At 40.8% G+C, this 20333-nt stretch overlaps 1 protein-coding gene across 4 annotated transcripts in view; it reads right to left on the bottom strand.

Moving 5' to 3' along the window:
• Nucleotides 1-19941, bottom strand: part of TMEM108 (transmembrane protein 108) — a 167473-nt gene extending 147532 nt beyond the window's left edge. Inside the window, exons 1-2 of one of the 4 annotated variants that reach the window (XM_075493305.1) lie at nt 19676-19941; nt 10868-10997 (exon numbers count right to left, since the gene is read on the bottom strand). The gene's annotated coding sequence lies outside the window, so the exon portion shown is untranslated. The remainder of the gene's footprint in view (nt 1-10867; nt 10998-19675) is intronic. The other 3 variants (XM_075493304.1, XM_075493302.1, XM_075493303.1) reach the window with 3 other exon arrangements.
• Nucleotides 19942-20333: the final 392 nt, after the last annotated feature.

The following is a 20333-nucleotide window of genomic DNA, read 5'->3' as shown; positions in this document are numbered from 1 at the left end:
GGGAGGAAAAAGAAACCAAAGGAAAAAATATACAGAAGATACAAAGAAAGAGGAATGAATCCTATAGTGCTGTGGAAGAGCAGGTTGGTGTTATTTTCGGCAGATCACTATAACTTGAATAGTTTTCAAAACAGAGTCATTAAGTGGTTTAAAAATTGAGTGATTTGCAAATGGAATTGCACAAAAGCGATGCTGGAATCAAGGGACAGTTCTTCAGAAGACTATAAAAATATGGTAACATAACAACACTCTTGTACTGCAAAATGACAGAAGAAATTCCAAGTTTAGGCAAAACATAATTCTCAAAAATGCTAAATAATGCTGTGTAGTACAGAAAGTAACAAAAGAATAATATAATCACTGAGAGAAGAATTACAGCTAAAGACACTGTACAAAAACATTGTAATTAAAACTACAATCATCAATAGCACAGGGACAAAATCTCTCACATTGACTCATGAGTAAATAGGAGAGGGAGTATCTGATCCATGTTTGTTCAAATAGTTCCAAAACATAACCAAAAAGCTGCTTTACTTTGATGAATGACACCTCCCGGAGAAGGCCATTTTACAACAACTTTATCCACACTTTGGGGTACCACTGTTTTGGAGCCGAGAAACCAGTATAATGTCCAACAAAAGTCCTGCTTACTTCGGTGATCTCTAGGGTCACTGCAGGACCACACAGTTTCTAATTAAGCCTGTTTTCTTGCTATGAAATCTTTGTTCTACTCCTATGATCAGTCCTGTCCAAATCATTGAAAACAATTGCACAAATACACTGAACGCCATTTCAACCATTAAGCCAATAGAACTATTACTGTTAATTTCAGTAAGTGATTCCCCATGCTCTTTCAAAAATATTTATGATGTAGCCTGTTTCCTGCAGTCAAGATATAGGCATAAATTACTCAAGATTACCTTGTACTAAGTAGGGACCAGATTATCCTTTCAGCAGAAAACGCTGCATAAATGGGAGAAAATGCCTCTAGGAATTCCCTTGAGGTGATACCTCCACAACAATAACAAATAAACAAACAAACAAATAAATCACAGTTCAAAATACAGAAGCAGACAGTGGAAATAAATTCAGCCACAGGACACATCCCAGAAACCAGTGGACATCTGTGCAAAGATCCTGTATCTCTGGAACAGTTCTTGCCCCTACCCACACAGCAGTATGGTATCAGCTAATTTTTCTGTTACTGAACAGCATTTGTGGTCCGTATGTTACTTTGGATTACGGAGATGTTGCAGCAAAGCAGTGAGCAGCCGGCTATTTAATAACAGGAATTGGGCAACCTGTCTTGAAATAAGAAACTAAGCTTTCGTTAGCTACTTTTCTCATCACGTTGTGCATGCCATGAGGGAGATCCAAACAGACCCCACCTCCGCAGCTAGCTACTGTATTTAGAAAGGGTCTGCAGTGCCAGAATGCAAAGTGGTGGATTACTTCTGACCTTTACCTAGTTACATGATTACCCAGCTGTCCCCTACAGGCAGTAAGCCCCAGTGATAAGAAATCAGCTTGAACAGTCTTTTGGTGATCATGGTTCACAAGTTTTGCTGCATTTATAACGCAGTAGCAAAAAGCCTGTGTGAGACCTGACACGACAGTCCCACCGACATTAGAGTGGAGTATGCCACAGCTGCAGGGCACTGTTACTGGTAGTTTGAAGAAAAATAGCAAATGAGCCCCTTGTTGCAACAGATCTGAGTATTTCCCATAACGCACTAATGCATTTTATATCAGACAGGGAAAATGAAGGCGATTCAGTACAACATGAGGTTAAACTGGAGATAAAAAGCATTGGGAAAAAAAAACCAAACGGTGGAAAAATTTTCACAGCCACCCTTCCTGCAATGTTTCAGTGAGTTATCCTCTCCTCATATAAAAACTTCTTAATTACAGTCTTTGAATATCCCCTGTGAATAGTTATCCATGTCAGATTTGAGGATATTAGATTAAACAAAGAGCTTATGCTACTTGTGCAGAGTGTGAAAATTAGCTTCCCACCCTTTCAATGCCTTCCCCAACTCTCTCTCCCAAGCTCCTGCCTCAGAACCAAACCGCAGCAGCTGTGCTATCAGATTGAGCACTAGACTGGTTTTGTACTATTAGTTGCTGATATCTAAAAATCACCTTTTCTTTTAAGAAAAAGTCACCGCTGGCAGGCATGTATCCAAACCTAATTCTTAGGGAGCCCTGCTGGTACATTGTACCCTATGGTTCTTGAAAACTAAAAACACATTTTGGGAAGTAGCCAATTATTTATCTCTAGATATAAACCCCTACCCCTTTGATATTCTAACACTTTGTACATTTCGTATATAACAATTTTCATCTACAAATCTTAAAGCACTTCCCAAACATATCTCCGTGCAGCAACACCACACCTTCCACGGGAAATACACCATTACAGACGAAGTGTCAGATTTTAAGATGTCTTGCCATATTTTGTATTGATGTGGATAGGTCCTAATGGTAGCCTTCAAATCAGTCAAGGCTAGCTGCTTAGCCCTTCTGATAATTACACTGAGCAACAATCTGGTTTTGTGTTTGGGTTTTTTAAAGATCCTAAAAGCTTTTTAAATTTGTTCATTTACTAGCCTGTGACACAGGAAACTTGACAGAAGCAGCAGAACCATTCTCCTCACCTATATTCAGTTATTCCCTTCACTATGAAGAATTACAAGATCTTCAAAAATGGGTCTTTGGTACTAACACAAATTTCTCTCAGGGAACTACATTTGTTTAAAACACATTTTTCCACATTCCTCTTTGCTCCACTGGAACTGATGCACACCTTAGATGAGACCATGCCTGATATCTGAAGTGGTTAGAAAATTTTTGCAGTTCTTTGGGGAAAGATCTTCAGGAAAGTAGGCAGAACAGCTTCCTCTATACCTGGATACTTCTACTGATCAGTGCAGACAGTCTTCATACTTGAGAGCCAACACTCTATGGAAATTTTTAAGGAACATGTCCCTAACAGGTTTCATCACATCACTTTCCTATGCCTTTTCTACTTGTGCAGGGGAAAATCACAACACTTTTTTCCCAGGAGCTGCTTATGTGAAGAGAGAAAGAAGGCCTATTTCATTAGGACTGCTTTGTTCTGATCTGCCATGTGTACAGCACATGCCTCAGGTCATTCTATTTTGGTCTTTTATTCCTGAGGTTACTTTAAAATAAGTGGTGCCACTTACATCAGAGAGAAATCAGGCATTCGGATTTCTCAACCTATTGCTGGATGAGCTATTGAAAATTACCACCTCCAGATCTTGCCAAAATTTCTTTAACAAGTTCCAAATTTCCTTCACTCCTCCAAGCCTGGAAGTCAGGTGTCCTGCAACTCGAATCATGAGAGCAGCAGCATTAAATTAGAAAAGATGCTGGATGGAACAAGACTGGAAACTCTTAAGAGACACCCAGCAGAAAGTCACTGAGAAGTTATGCACAAGTGTGTGAAGAGCACAAAGCACTGTTTTCATATATATACATATAATTGAAGATGCAAGAGACAGGCATGATGTTACACATGCCTGTCTAATAAGTTTAGCATAAGAAAATAGGAATGCTAGCATAATTTCCTTGTAGATGAAGAGACACCATGTAAAATTATTTGATCTGAAATTAGATAAGACAACAAAATGCTAACTACCAACATGAAAATGTGTTTGATTTTTTTTTGCAACCGAGAAGCAGAATATTTCTACTTCTCTACAGAGCAAAAGTTCAAGGGATGACACAGTCCCAGGAGAGAAACACAAAGAAGATCCCACTTAGTGTAAAGCTGGATAAAAACAGATTGATCACCCATAAGCAGACAGCTAAAATTAACCTGGAAAGGCGCAGTAAGATGAAGGAAGAATTTCAACAGCCTAAAGGGAAGGGTGGAAGATGTCAAATTCTTCAAAAGGGGAAAATAAAGGCAAGACAAACATATGGAGTTTGAAAGATGAAGAAAGATGTAAGCTACTGCTGAGAGACAGAAAATTGAAGAATACAGTATTATTAAATTGCCAAAGAATGTCCAAAATAAGAGTAGTGTGGTGGTTCCTGCCAAATGGTACCTGACAACCTCCATTCTGAAAGCTATTAGGTTGTGTGGCAGAATCAGGAAATAAAGTAGACTATGTGTGCCTAAGACAACAGAATGTTAAGAGAGATTCTACTCAAGGACATGAAGATTGCATCTGAAAAGAAGCAGCAACAATTGCAAATTAATAAGCCGATTGTGATAGGTAAAACATCCTTCAATTTAAAGAAAAGCTCTGAGAATAAGATTTTAACATGCACCATTTTTGGTGAATAGTTGCCTCTACCATAACATAACACAAGAGCAGCTAATAGACCAAATCAGAAAGAAGAATGGTACAAGGTGACTCTCTGAAGCCATTCTTAGCTTTGAAAGTCTCTTCTGGAGAATGCTGTGGAAAAGAAAAAAAGACTCAGAATAAAAGGCAGAGTAGCTGAACCACCTGAAGTTTATAGACAATATACCCGACTTCCGAAATTTGACTAAGCTGAGCAAGGAAAGCCAGCAGTGGATGCAGCTAAATGAGCAAAAAGTACAATTCTTCAGAGCATTCAGAAAAAGGACTGGGACAAAGAATATAACTTCCAAAAAAGCACCAGCCAATCTATTCTTTGAACAGCTATAAAAGAAAGCAAGAATTATAACACTGATGTAATCAAAAGACAACCCCAACAGAGGATTTAGGATATTAAATGCTTATTTGGTAGTTCACTAGGATGCCTAGACACAGCTGCCTGCTGATTATGTTGTTCAAACTAGACCAAAGTCATATAATAACAGTACTCTGCGCTTTTAACAATCTAGACCTTCAGCAACTGCACATGCATTTTTCCCCTCATTTCGTTCCCAAAGTCAAACGAAGCTAGTGCTATTACTCCATTTAACCAAAGGAAAGATTTAAGGTAGATAAATTAGGTAATTTGGCTAAAGCCATGCAAAAAACCCCAATCAGATCTTGTGGGCAAGACCATGCTCAGACCATCTTTGTCTCACTTTCTAGCAAAAGAAATCACCGTTCCTTCTTCTGACATAGTTTATCATATATATCATTTTCCCATACCTTTTAATACACATTTAGAGAGATGCCAACAATTTAAATTTGGATCCCACACTGAAATGCATGAAAACATGCTTTTACAGAACATTCAGAAGTCAAAATCTTTCCCCACTTTTTAAGCACTTTGATTCAGCACGCAGCTAGCTCTTTGCAGCTATAAACAACACCAACTACGTGCAAAAGAGGATGCTGGCTTTCACTTGTGAAACTTCACGTGATGTGCTTCTGCCTTCCTACTCACGAGCATTCCTTTGACTTCTTAGCACTGCTGTTGGCATGCTAAATGCCTAAAGACACTTGTTTAAAAAAGAATTTTACTTTGCATTTGCTTTTACAAAGGCTTGTTTTTAAGCAGTATACCTCTAACTATATCTAAGCAATTAGCACATTCATGTAAGGAGGAATAAAAAAAAGATTAAAACAGAAACAAAAAAGAAAAGGTTATATCACAAATAGAACTTTAAAAATGCACTTTTAAATGTTAATGTAATTAACAGCACAGATACAAAAATAAATACACAAGTCACACTGTATACATTTGTAACATTTTGTATACCGACTTAATTTCCAGTATGAGGATCTTTATTTACAGGGACCTCTTTAGCACAACAAGGTGATGCTGTCTCAGCTGCAACCTCACCTTTGCAGACAGATTAGAGTTTAAAAGTTCAGTTTGGCCTCTTTCTTGTAAGAAGCTGAACTCCAAAACTGAGTCTCTCCTGAATTTCTATAGTTTTCTGTACTCCATTTACTATTTTCAGTTCTCTTCCTGAACAGCAAATAGCTGAAATGAAGTGTGACCTTTTTCCTGACTTTAAATCTGACCTAGAAATGCACGGCTGAAATTCAACAGACTGATCCTTAATCTAACTGAGGTAGGAGTGGTATGGCCTACTCATTCTGCAAAAAGATCAACCCGCTAGTGTAAGAGTACTGAGTGAATAGCCAGGTCTGGTGTCTGGTTTTAGAAGTGGAATTTAGTTCTCTGCTTTGCATGATCCTGGGCTAATCTCAGTGGCGATCTGTATGGGGGGGTGGGATAAGGGCATTTCCCCACCTCACATAGTTGATACAAGGTTGTCCTCAAAACCATGAGTCGTTATGGGTTGTGAGGAACCTGAGGCTAAATAAGTAGATACCTAAAAGTGTCCCAGCTTTTGTTTCTATGTTTAGCAAAAAAACAGAGGAAGCACTACGCATCCTGCATAACCAGGTACCCACTTTTTTTTTTTTTTTTTGCCAGTACTTACGGACCCTCTTAGACTCATAGCAAGTTTATCTTTATATCAGATTTCCCAGTCTGATTTTACATGGTATATCAGTTTACTTTTATAGAAGCTACCAAACAAGAGGTCATACTCCCAAACTTCCTCCATCTACTGGTGATTTCTCCACGACATTTGACTGCATTTAACTGCACCCATAAGACTTTTTTCATCCACATTGTACATAATAGTCTCCTACCACCCCAAAAGAAATGTTATTGCTTACTATTAGGAATACTAATCAAACTTGTCAGGGCCAGATCATTAAGTGGAGTTATGCATATTCAATGGCATCAGCATGAACAAATGTTATCAAAACAACTGTATTTTCCATCTAGTCATCAGGAAATAATTGCAGCATCTCGCATGCTACTTGAATAGATGACTAAGCAGCAAGAAATGTTTAGGTATTCTTTACTGAAGAAAAGACACCCTCCTTGCAGAAACAAATTAAAAACAAAGTTGTAACAATTCCCACTTGGTGACCCACATCAAAACTAGACAAATGCATTCTTTTTGATTGTGAAGACACTGATTGCACTCCATAACATTTTCCTTTTGATGAGTTTTAAATATGATATTCCGTGACTAGTGTCCAATGTTAGTAGTAATAAATGGAAGCAAGCACAAACACACCTTATTGTTAGTTGGCTCTGTTGTTACTTCTATATCTTAATGTCTGCTTTGGGAGGGCTAACTTCTGAAGCTAACTCCTTCAGGATTTAGCTCATGAAGGATCAATGACTTCTGGCATGCTCTCAAGTAGCGACAGGGGAAAAACCTTGGATTGCTAGCTGCTATTTCATCTTTTTACTTCAGGCAGCACTGGGAAACACTGCAAAGCAGAACTTATCATTGAGAACAAGGGATCAAAAGGGCTGAAATTAAGAAAGACAGTTTGGCTGCTTTCAGTTCAAGTGGAAGTATTATGAAAAAGTGTTTCGAATTATGTCACACACGGCAAGTGTCACTGCAGTTAGTTAGAACTTACTGTGCCAGCAAATGTCAGGACAAATTACACTGCAGGACAGGCGAGCTGTATGTCACCCTCGCTTCCAAAAGGGAAAGGCTTCCCCCCACTGCCAAGAAGCTGCTCCCATTTCCAAGTTGATTTAAATCAAACTGCTCTTATTCAAACCAAAACAGCACGGACGGAGTACTACAGTGACATTATGGGCAATTCTTTGGATCCCTCCCTACTTGCAGGGATGAAATGCTTTGATTCTCCACCACCTTAAAACACAATCACCTCAAGGATATAGAGTTGCATATGTAAATGGCGGCCTGCGGGTTCTTGAAGCCACTACTTACCATGCTGATAAAAAAATGTCTCACTGTCCCCTGTGCTCCTGGGTCTGTACCCATCTAATCTTGCTTGCCTCTTTGATCATATACTCTTTGCAGAAAGGTGCATTTGCAATTTATGCTGGACCCGGCGTGGTACCTGGCACAACTGAGGCCTCGTCAACACCTGAGGTCCCTCAGCACTACTAGTAAAAGTGAATAATAGGAACATCAAATTCAATGCACCAGAAAGGAGAAAGACAGGACTAAGTCATAAGCAAAATCAATTTATTTTATTTAACTGTAAGGAAACCTTTCACAGAACAGTGAACCCCTAGCAAAATGAACTGATTTTGATTCAGCTATTCTGAAGTTTGAAAATAAATGTTTCAATTATAAGTTACCAGTGCTTCAACATAGAGAACAAACACATCTTTATGTTCTGCAGAGAAAAAAACAAGAGCTACAAAACATTTTTATGAGTTGAAGGAAATTTTTATTCAGTTTTGAACTTTTCTAACACATGACTTCCCAGAAGTTTTCAGGTGCTTCTTCTTCAGGCTTTCATTTAAAACTTAGATTGCTGAAAAAAAATTAACTGAAACTTGCATAGCTTCTGTTAATAGTGGAATACCTGTGTTGGGTATAAACCAGAAGGTAGTCTGTTCCTTCACTTCCTAAGCTTTGTTTGATGTTTCAATCATTTCTCAGCCAAAAAAAAAGGATAAACACACCTAGAAGGCTATCAAGAAAAATGCCCACAAATAAATGGCAATATAAAAGTTCAGGGATTCAAGCTCTGGCTTTGATTTAAGCCACTATTACCACCAGTTACTTATTCTATCCTACAGCTGCAGGCTATCATCCCAAATAGAAGAGTCACTATAGTAGACCATCTCAGGTGCTTTAAAGCAGAGAGTACACAGCACTGAAAGAGCAATGAAGTTTTAAGTGAAGACTGAGACTGTACACAGAAGTAGCTGTGTTACAAGCTCACGTTTCCACATGACAACTCTGCAGGGATGACGGTCCTTGGCAAATGAAAACTAACAAAGAAACTCTGGGGCTCTAACAACGTTTTTGCTGTGAGTAAGTGCCTATAAATCCAGTTAACTAAGACACTGCAGACGCTCTGACCCTGTACATTTTTCTTAGCCACTAGCAGCAGTTCTTTTCAGAAAGGACTCAATTTATGTGCAACTCTGTCTGTCATTGACTCGTGTTCTGAATGGCTGGACTTGAGCTATGTCTGTGTAAGCAGAATTTGCCTCCATGTATTCATTCTCTATCCCAGAATGGCTGCTGCAAGAATGCAAATCCTATTTGGAAGGATTACTTGCCACGCAACAGCCAGAGGCCCTGTCCCAGGCTGGGCTCCCTCCCAGGCCAAGAAGCACAAACTCGGAAGCTGCGATTCGGAGAAGGAAAGGATTAAAATGGGCAAGGTGGCAACACAAAATGGTATTCTCATTTTGCATATGCGGAACCAAAGCTGTCGTTCCCCTCCCCCCCAATATATTCGGAATTTGCACTAAAGCTGGGGATTTCATAAAACAAAAGTGTAAAGATGTTCAAACAAGAAAGCACAGACCAGGCAAGCATTTATACTTGTGGAAGCTGGCAGTAACTGGTGGCAATACAGATTCCACTGGAGCACTTGTGTGTGCACACAAGGGGACACACAAGCATCTGGGAGGGGAAATAAAACTCTTTAGAGAAGTGTCTGCTATCTAGACCAGATCTTACAGCTTTTTATGGCCTATGTACATTCCTCCGTAACAACAATTACGGAAAATTACTGGAATGTCCCAAGTACTCAAGAGTTTGAATTGTTTTTCCTTGTAAGTTGTATTTGCTATTGCTTATCTTTGCCATTTTCTAAATACTCCACACATTTCATTCCTGTTATTTCAGCGTACAACGGAGCGCCTCCTGTTTCTATAGGATGCAGCGCCAGTCTGTTACATTCCCCACCTTCGGAAGAGGATCTCTTCAATTTAGTTCTTCCACAAAAGATGAATGAGAAGAGTGTATCTCATGCTTGAGAGAACAGCAGACTGATAACACTGGACACTGGTGGCCAGTATTTCCGTACAGAATAGAAGCAATGGCAGCACATTGCCCCAGCACAGATGGTTCCCTCATCATTTAACATTGGCTGGTGAAAATGGAGAAATGGAGTGTTACACTGACTTCAGCTGAAAGTCCTCTCTGGGTTAAAGCAGACACCAGCTAAGACCAGTTGTAATTGTCCCTTTTTGCAACTGCACAGCTGCCTGACTTGAGTTCCTGAGTAACACAGAGCTGGTGGTGTGGTTTTGCATTTGCTCTGTAGCAATCTTGTGTTGATCAGAGTTGTTAGAATAGGAAGAACTCCCACAGAGCCATTCCCCCAGCCATGCAGAACTACATCATCTTGGAAATGAGAAATTTTACTTTAAAATTAGTTTGCTTCATGTCTCTCTCAAGTGTTTCTACCAGTTTCAAATAAGTTTTTTAAAATCTGTGGTTTGTACCTTCCCTGAAAACAACTCGGTAAAGGAAGCATTCAGAGTAAGTGACAGTATACCCAGGCATCAGGCAAAAGATGCCAAGAAAATGTATCAAGCTCTCCACCACCCCCAGCTTAGAGCAATATGTAATTAATTTTTATTGGAATAGAAAAAAAGAAAAATGCAGCAGTTTTTGTAAACAAACCATATAACAATCCTGAAAGTGAAAGAACACTAAGACTGTGCAAAGAAAATGGCATAACTTGCATCTCCAGTTAGAGGCATTTTCTGGCATCCAGTTTAGAGACATTTTCTCCTGATCAAGATCCTGCACTAAGAAGTACAGGTTTCAAATCTACTTCAATCTACAGCAATTAATAAGCACATAAAAAAGATGCCTTAGGTGATTGAGAAGGTCTCCTATTAGCACATGCTAAAAATAGACAACCTGTAGAGCTATCTGAACAGATAGTTTACATAATAAAACTTCGAATTTTACAGGCCCTGAGGATCCACATTTGTAATTGACTTTTGAAAGTTGAGACCTTTTCAGGTCTGAATGTAGTCCAGTTACACATTAACTGTAGGCCACAGTTATTAACAGTGAGCCACTAGACTGAACAAGCTTTGGAGAATACCTCCATTGGCACCTTGGGCAGTGGCACAAAAGAGAGCTGCACCGCACTGAAGAGAAAGAAACCAGCAGAAAAATCCTTTTGTGTCTTACCTTGTAATGGGAAGAGCAGATGCCTTCAAACATATCTATATCCATACAGTCCATTGGTTTGGATCTTCCTGGTAATAGAAACTCTTCCAGCTTCTTGTTTTCTTATTTTTAACCTGCCAGCTGGTGCAACCTGTAAATTTACAGAAGTGGGTGTGTTATTCCAAGATGTTTATTCATCTCATTCTACAAGGCATTCAATTTAAATATATATGGCTCTGTGCCATGCAGCTCCTATTGCTCTCCAGAGCTTTCGGTATAATGGATTACAGATCACAAAGTTTCTGTAGGTTGTTGATTTTTGAGAATATAAGTAGAGGACTCTAGGATTTCTTTGCAGACTTTCCAGAACATCACATTCCATATGTGTATATCTTATACATTTGAGAACATGCTCCTACCTTATGAAATTCACTTTACTGTACAAAAGAAACTATATAACTTGCATCTCTGAATTGTCAATTTCTTTGTCAATTTATCTGTTAAAGGTTGATTCTTGTGGAAAGGGACTAAGTTACATTTAAATACTAGTTCAGGAATAGGAATGCTACTAATTTCAGAAACTGGAGGTTGACAGAGTGGCCAAGATTTATGTTCAGCAATTAAGGTAACAAAAAAGAAAAAAAGCCTTGCAAAAAAGTGACTTTGAACACTGTTCAAAGTTTTTCAGGAGCAGAGTGAATTAGTGGGACAGTAGGAAAATTCAGTCAGGGGGATTCTTTTGGTAGAACTACTCAGGGAATCACAGTGAGATGCCTTGAATGTATCTATAGCTGCAGTGCCTTCCAGGTATTTAAATTTGGGCATCCAAACCAATAGGACCTCTGAAAATCAAGCAGCAGGTTCTCTGCTTAGACACTACAGTTTCCGTCAACAAAAGCTATGAGGGAGTCACTTATATATGCTTGACTCCACACTGCAGACTGTACAGCACATATAGCATTACCTGTGTACCTGACAGATACCCCTCCCCACCCCCAATATCTTGATCCCCTATATGCAGGATCCACAAGCAGAACACATTTTCATGGTGGATTTTACAGAAACATAATTTAGGTTCATGAAAGTTCAATTAAACAGAGTACAATTATCTGTTTACTGACAGACGGGGAGTCCATGTTAGTTCAGATCTGCTTTGCTGAGCCGTGTTCAACTTCTCAAAGCATTTAACTGTTTCATTATGAGATTTCACCAGACACCCCTGGCTCCAGCACCATGGCATAGAAAATGGGATGCACAACACCTGCTGCTTTCCACGTTTTGGATGCTGCTGCTTAAAAGCTGTCCCTGCTGTCCACAAAAACTGTTTACAAGTCTTTCAAAGGTTAGTATAGCTTCGTGTATATATGGTTTGTAGTATGCACATCTTACTAGGCTGCTGTCTTCCTCCCTTTTTTTACCATGGAAAATTGAAAATTAACTCGCTTCAGTCAGAATGCCTAAAAATCATCAGCAATGACATTTTATACTATATTAACTACTTGTAGCCTTACATCCTGGTGTAAATTCCCACACAAAGGGTGGCACGCAAGGCATCACTGCACAGCAGAGCTGGCATGTCACACACTGATGGTGCAACGTACATCTGATTTAATCGCTGTTTAAACCTGAAACTCCTGATGGAGCCAGAAGAAGCCTTGATCCTGGGAGATGTTTCAAGTGAGCTGTGCCTCCTCCTTGATGCAGATACATCTCAGATCTGAAAGGTCATGCACAATTACCCTAGAGTCCTTGACTCTGAATCTCCAGATAACTCCCAACCTTATGTAGGCTCTCCTCTTCCCTCTGACAACTTTCAGGACTTGATTTCAGTGAAGTACAAGATTTGTCCTTCAGAAGTACTCGCTAAAATGACAGCCGTGACTTAACGTGGAAAAAAATACGACATTCATTCTTTGAAATTAAGCATCAGAACGCAAACTGCTAGGAAAAAAAAATACTAAGAATGCCTCACTATGCAGGCCATCTAAAGATTTCCAGACTATATTGTTATTCAATCCATGGTTTGGGACCTCTCTAATTAGGACAAAACCTCCCTCTTTGTGACAGTGGAGCATGTAGAGACTGGCACGGGGAATGAGTTTGCATTGCGATTCCACTGTATATTACAATCGTTATATCATGCTTGTGTTGTGATTTCAGCATAATGCTGTATCGCTCTTCTAAATCAAAATCCAACACAATGTCAAATATCTGCAAATAAGTAAATCTGGTATTAAAACATTAAACCCTCCTGCCATCTCAGACCTGTTGGATAGACCAGAGCCTGTAGGTCAGGACAGGCAGCCACCAGGTCTCCTTGGCATTACACGGCCAACCATCTCGGTGAGAAGGTGATCAATCTCCTTGTCCTTGTAGCACCAAGGAGACCTGAAGCAAGCAGGGTCCAGACAGAGGTGAGTGGCTGCTGTCCTTTGCATAGTGGGCCAAAGAGGCACTTCACCGAACCACGGACTAGATCACTCAACTTGGCAGGAAGAGGCAGCAGGTTAAGAAAAGGGACATTTGGGACATAGGCTTTGGCACATGCCTGGATGCAGGTAAAGAGAACTCTGATGACGTACCACTCCCACAACACTACTGAAGAACTGATTACAGTTCCATGGAAAAATTGGTTGTCATGTGCCAAATTCCTATAGAATGAGGATTCCATGTATGCAATCACGTCAATTATGTGACTGCAGGGATAGATATGAGGTAGCCTGCATTGGAGAACAAAGAGGAATGAGCCAACAGCAGCAAGCAAGATAAAGAGTGAAAAGACACCTAAAACTGTTTTTTCTTGGTTGATCACCAAGAAAATTACCAAGCATAATTACCCTCACGATGCACAGGCTCTGCTCAAATGCCGATAGAAACAGAAATGAATAGGAGATCTCCTTGAATCTACCATTTATAAATAGAATGTTACAACATTATTTTGTATTCAGACCTTGGATGTATACTATTTCTAGTCCTTTGTATATAATACTGTTATTATTTTACAGTGTTTTCCTACATAATGATAGACATTACATGAACTACAGAAAGTGCAGGTTAACTAACAAAACTCCTAGAGTGTCTTCAAGTGTCTGGCTACATGATACGCCTTTAACTATTTACTCAGAAACTGAAGCAAAGTGAGCTGTTTGAGAGATAACATACATCTTGATTGTTATCAGTTACACTGTTAATCTACATAGGTATAAAAAAAAATAAAGCTGAGCAAAGGAGCATTAGCAATATGTAAAAGTGATTGCATTGCTTTCAGCTCCACTTACAGATGTTAGCTCTACCTCTTAAAAATCTTACCATGTGAAAAGCTGATCTTAGTTTTTCTGTGTGTGCTCATGTACAGAGAGTACCCTACCTGCGCCTCTCCAATCTGAAGTTGCAGAACATGCTATAAGCCATTGCTTTAACAGCTTGGCACAGATCACATGGATCACACCTCTGAAGTCTTTGAATAGGAACATCATTGATCAAGCAAAATCCCTCTATTTTATGCATATTGGGTGACTTGCAATCTTCTGGAAGAAAAACCATAACAGGCAAGGTACACAAAGGGCAGACAGGTCCTGCTCCATTGATTTTGATTGACCTGTTTACAGTGGATGTGGATCTGGACCAATGATAAGGCCAAAGCTGCAACTATTTCTCAGATATTAAAAACTCCGATACACCTGTGTTATTTCCAAACATGAGAGTGTTATATGCTCAAATGTACATGCATACATGTATTATGAAACCCCACAATCAATCTTATTGTGCAACCTCCATTTTAGGACCATCATAAAGGACTCCTAGATGTAGTCCTGCATCATCTGTTCTAGAGGACTACCACTGGATTACAATCTGAATGTCAGTGATCCTTTAAGTGACCACAGAAGGTTTCTTTCACCACCAATTCCTCCATGTCTTCCCCAACTAATATATTATACTAGTGTCTTGTCATAAAACTATGTTTGCTCCTTTGAGGCATCGTGATGTTTTATTTAAAGGCCCTTCCTGGAAAAGTCTGCCTGAATATACAGAGCTTAGTAAAGCAATGTGAGCTGCCCAGCCAAACTTTTTATTAAATCATACCAAAACTGCCAGAACTATGCCATTGCAAAGACCGTTGAAAAGGAAAGTGTCCTGACTGCCCTGGAAGCATATATATCAACCTCAGGACAAAACTCACACATCCTTTTTGATTCATACTAATGCCATTGTTTATAATTGCAGGATGCATTAAATCCTGCTTAAATTGCCAAGCATGGGAGCACTTGTGGATTGACATTCAAGACTGTGGTCTTCCCCCAATAGCATTATAATGAGGCTGAGGTAAACCAGCCTGCTACAACCAGCATTATAATGAGGCTGAGGTAAACCAGCCTGCTACAACCAGCATACTGGCTCCAGTTGCCTGCATTCCTCTGCACACTTCCAACCCCAACTCCTTCTCCTACCCTTTTTGTGATTTTTCTCTTCTTCCTCCCTTCTTGTTTAGTCCTCCCTCTCCTTTTGTACCAGTACAGGTTGGAGGCCAACTGGCTGGGAAAACAGCTTTGCAGAGAAAGACCTGGGAGCCCAAGTGGACAAGTTGACCACAAGCCAGAAGAATGCCCTTGTGACAAAGAAGGGAGAGTAAAGAAGATAGAGCCAGAGTCTTCTCAGGGGCATGCGGTGAAAGAACAAGAGGAAACAGGCACAAACTGAAACACAAGCAATTCCATTTCAACATAAGAAACTCTCACTGTGAGGGTGGTCCAACAGAGGTACAGGTCACCCAGAGAGGCTGTGGAGTCTCCATCCCTGGAGACTGGAGATATTCAAAACCCAGCTGGACACATCCCCATGCAGCCTGCTGTAGATGCTTTGAGCAGAGGGTTGGACCAGACAACCTCCAGAGGTCCCTGCAACCTCAGCCATTCTGTGAGCCTCTAACCAGAGCCCTGTTCCCTAATTTATTTATTTATTTTTAAACAAGTATGTTACTGACATGGCTAAGTTGAAAACCTGATCCTGAACAGCGGGACAAGAATTTCATTTGAGGTCTTCATTCTTTATGGATGGAATGGACTGATGAAACAATGACTTTGAAAACTACACTAGATGCTAGAGATGCTCCTTACTCTAAGAATCATACAACTCCTCTTGTGCTTTTCTTCAAAGAAAAAGCTCCAGTGGTCACTGCTGCTTGCAGTAAGATCAGTAGTTCTGCTTGCAGCATTTAATGCATTGCCCGCTTGTGGCATTATGTTTATGTCTTGCCCTTTATATCATGCTCCCAAATGGAGACTGCCAAAGCAATTTTAGTTAGCAAATCTTTTCCTCAGCATCACAGCACACTGGATAAAACCTGCTTTCTGATGCAGAAGGAATGATGAGAGAGCATAGAAAATTCATCCGCATAATAAAGAACAAGTTGGACCCTTACCCAGTGCTCAAGAGTGCTTTGCAAAGGAAAACAGGTAAGTGTGCCAGCCCATACACTTCTTTCAGCAAATGCTGTCAGCAAATCAAAGGTCACAATGACTGCTTTAACTATGGATTACATATGTTGTCATCAGTGGCAAGGGCTACCCAGTATCAAGCAGAGATGCATCATGTTCTTACCCAAAGAGGCGGGCGGCTAAGTGTTCTGCGTAATCCAGTTCCTCAGTCAGCCAGGAGCGAGAAGGGTCATTCTTTCCCACACCCATCACTCCTTATTGCAATAGTTACCATATTCCTATCATTAATGATCTATAGGTAACACCTTTAACCTCAACATTCTAGTTCTAGTACCTCAAACTCAAGTTTGAAAAGCTTTATTTACAACAGGCTACAAAGTAGGTCCAAAATTACAATCTGGTCTCATTCTTGTTTCTTTTGAAGAATAACTCAGTCTTCAGTCAGACAAGAGAATCAGCTATGAAGCTTTCTTTTTGTGGATGTTAAGTTAGAAACTTAACTGCAATTTTCATTTTTCCTATTTTGCATATTTACTGTGGCCAGCTCATGCCTCCAGCTGAGTTATCTGCAGCTGTCCCACGGTAACTGTGTTGTCTAATGGTTTCCTTGGAATGATTCAGGGAATGACATGATAGTTTTTCGCTCACTTTAATTTCTACTGATTTTCAGTTAACCATCTTCAGTATCACAGTCATGAATTCACACCCTATCACTAAAAGGAGATCTGTTGCAGACACCACATTGTCTTTAGTTGCGCTCCACCACACAGCTGACGTTTGGATGCAAAAACTTAGTATCTGTTAATAAATTTGTTGGTTATTAATTCATTTAGTTGTTTAGTAAATACAGCCAGGCATACCAGTGCATATATTACACAAACCAGGATGCCATGAAACAATTCAGTGAAAGTTTTTACACAGATCCATTAACTCTGACCAGAATAAATCATTTGCAAGTACATACACTAGAATTTATGTGTACATTAATTGCCTTTATTTACCTGGCAATTGATTAATCCAACTTACGGCATCATCAAAACCTCTGGTCTAGCTATAATCCTCAGGGAAGAACTTGTTTACCTGCAACGAGCTAGACTGGAGCATGAATTGGTCGGGTTTTGTTGATGCAACTGAGGTCTGCTGCATGCCCACCAAGGGATTCAGCTTAGCTAAACTCTTGCTATGGGCAGCTGCAGGCTAGGAAGAAATACAATCTGTGCTGATTCAGCTTATCTGCTAAGGCAAAACTCAGCCCTGGCAAGACCTCCAAGGGAAGGCAGCACCAGAGCAGATGCTACAGCACAAGCACTTAGGAATATTGCCTCCTGTTGCCAGGAAAGGAAAGATTGCCCAGTGTTTTCAAACTTTTTAAGGCAGCCAGTGTCAATACATAAAATTTCTTTAATGTATGCACATTACTGCAGCTACTTTAGCGTTATATTGGCACATCAGTTTTATTAGCAGAAATAAAAGGCTTTGTCAATAATAAGCTTGAGTTTTATTCTATTCTGCATTATGCTATTATAACTGCAGATCCTGTATACAATCGCATAATTGCATCTCTACCATTGTAGCACTTGTAATTGCCTTCCCTCTTTCTTTAATCTCTCCAGTGGAAAGACTAAAGTTCAAACTATTCCATATCTGGCATTAATCTAGAGAACATCAGTTTACAAGGGTAGAGTAAATTCCATCAGTCCTAATAGGATTAAAGGTATTTCTGCAGTTTTCAAATCCTCAGAAGTAACAAATATTTTTTAAAGGAGTAGGTGGTGTTCACACAGTTGATCAGCATGGTCCACCACAATCAGAATAGCTGGTAAGAAATTTACCATAATACTTTCGCTGCATCAAAGATTACTTTATGATTAAGACCTACAGTAAGTCTACTACATAAACTAGAGGAGAATAGGTCACTCTGGGACAACAGCATAGTAGGCAATAGCCAATTGCTTGCATGTGTAGATTTAGGGATAATTAATATAGTTTTTAAGTAAAGTCACTAGAATATTTTCAAATACAGGTAGTGTCACTGTTACCATACTGTTATCTATTCCTGCAATTTATCTGGTTAAAATCACTCTGCAAATGTAAGTCAGAACTTAATACAGATTTGAACAGTTGCATCTGCTTTCCAGAGGTACTGCTGCAAAGCATTAGAAGAAAATTACAGCTTTTTAAAAATTTGCTTTTGAATTGCATTCCTTAATCTACTATTTCACCCCTCCCCCAAAAAAAGCCCGCTGTAAAATGACAGCCTCATTCATCAGAAGCACATTCCCATTGCTGATTTACCTCCTGAGGCAGTCAAAGGGTCATTTTTAAACATTAAATTGTCAATAGGATAAAGAGGGACTGATCCGACTTGCTTTAATTAGCAGCTTTTTCCACAGAAGCCTCTCCATATAAAGGACTCCCTCCATAGACCTTGAATGCCTGACTGCTTTCTGCAGTTGAGAGGTGGATTTTCTCTGCTAGATTATATATTTTGTAGTTCTGCTGCACAAGCACAGCCATTTATTCATAGCACAGTTCAGTTTCCTTCCCAATTGTTCCTGTAGAAGTCAGTTCAATCCTTAATTACTTATCCATAGCTATTTTATCCTGTTATAACCCATCTATTCAATCTATGCTTTAAAATATTTTCCTGAAACAGTCGTCTGGCCCCTCCTACTATTCGAGAGAAATATATGAAGGCTGTCTCTCGTAAACCGCCTAGATAAAAGGTACTGCCTATCACAGTACTACAACAGGCTTTTTCAATTGGCTATGCTTCAAGACCTGTTTAAAAAAAGGATGCCGTCTTTCAGGCAGTGTTCTACTTTAAATACAACATGCAAGCCACAGGCTCCCAGTTCATTACGATATGGAGCAGTCTCGTGCCTTCGGTTGTGTATTTTTGTGTCTCAGCAAACATATGCTCACTGGTCCTGACAAGCACCTCGTAGTTCCTGCTTAAAAAAAATTAAAAAAAAAAAAATCCTGCCTTCCACAAGAAATATGATGCTTTTCATGCAATGATAGATATTAATGTCACCTTCCCTCGCAGCTCCCACCCATTCAAAAAGAGTGGAAATAATCCATACGCGATTTTCACTACGTGCCTCCCCCTGAAACTGCTTATTCACATACAACCGAGCCCAAGAAGATGCAGGCGGACAGTTACAACGCAACGCTTTTTAAACTACCAGCGCAGACCCCTAGGCAGTTGCCACTTCAGATCCTATTTCATAAAACAAGACGACAACCGATAAGCAAACGCATCTCAGAAGCGGGGCCCCATCCTTCCCCCCAGGGCTTGCGTCGCCGAGCCCAACCCCGCGGCACCCGCCCCGGCCGGCGGCCGAGCCCCGGCAGGAAGGAGCCGGCGGCTGCCGCCGCTGCTGGTGCTTACCTCCGCCGCGGCGCCGGCGGCGGCTCCCCCCGCGCTGCGGAGCGAGCGGCGCTGCTGCCGGGCGGGCACGCACCGCCGCACGCTGATGCTCCCCCGGCGGCGCGGGCGGGGCTCCCGCCGGCCCGGCCTCCCCGGGAAGGGTCCCCGGCTGCGGCACGGGGGGAGGCAGAGGAGGAGGAGGAGGAGGAGGAGGTGGAGGTGGCGGCGGCGGCAGCCCCGCCGCGGGGGCGCGGAGCAGCGGCGGGCGAGGCGCGGGCAGCGAATGTAAATGAGGAGCCGCCGTTGCGGCAGCGGGGAGCGGCTGCGAGGGAGATTAGGGGCAGGGTTTTACGAGGGCGGTATTGGATTAGCGGTAATTGCGCCGAAAGGGGAAGCCCGGTATTTAGGGGGCCAGGCTGGAAAGGTTAAATGCACAAGCAAAGGCGCTGACAGGAATACGGCGTTAAAATGAAATTACAGGTGGTCGCTACAGGGCTTTGCTCCATACAGTCCCTTTTGCTACAAGCGGTGGGTGGCTTGAAATTTTGACAGTGTTTTACCGCTCTTACTTACAGCAGGGCTGGTGTGCTTTCAGGGCAACTCTTACAGTTTTGAACCCGGCTGGAAGAGACCCCCGGAGAAAATTTGCCACCACTGAATCAGGATTTACCCTGTAGGC

The sequence above is a fragment of the Mycteria americana genome, chromosome 2, assembly GCF_035582795.1.
Source record: "Mycteria americana isolate JAX WOST 10 ecotype Jacksonville Zoo and Gardens chromosome 2, USCA_MyAme_1.0, whole genome shotgun sequence".
NCBI lineage: Eukaryota > Metazoa > Chordata > Aves > Ciconiiformes > Ciconiidae > Mycteria > Mycteria americana.
The sequence above is the reverse complement of the archived record's forward strand: the minus strand, read 5'-3'. Positions and strand labels throughout refer to the sequence as shown.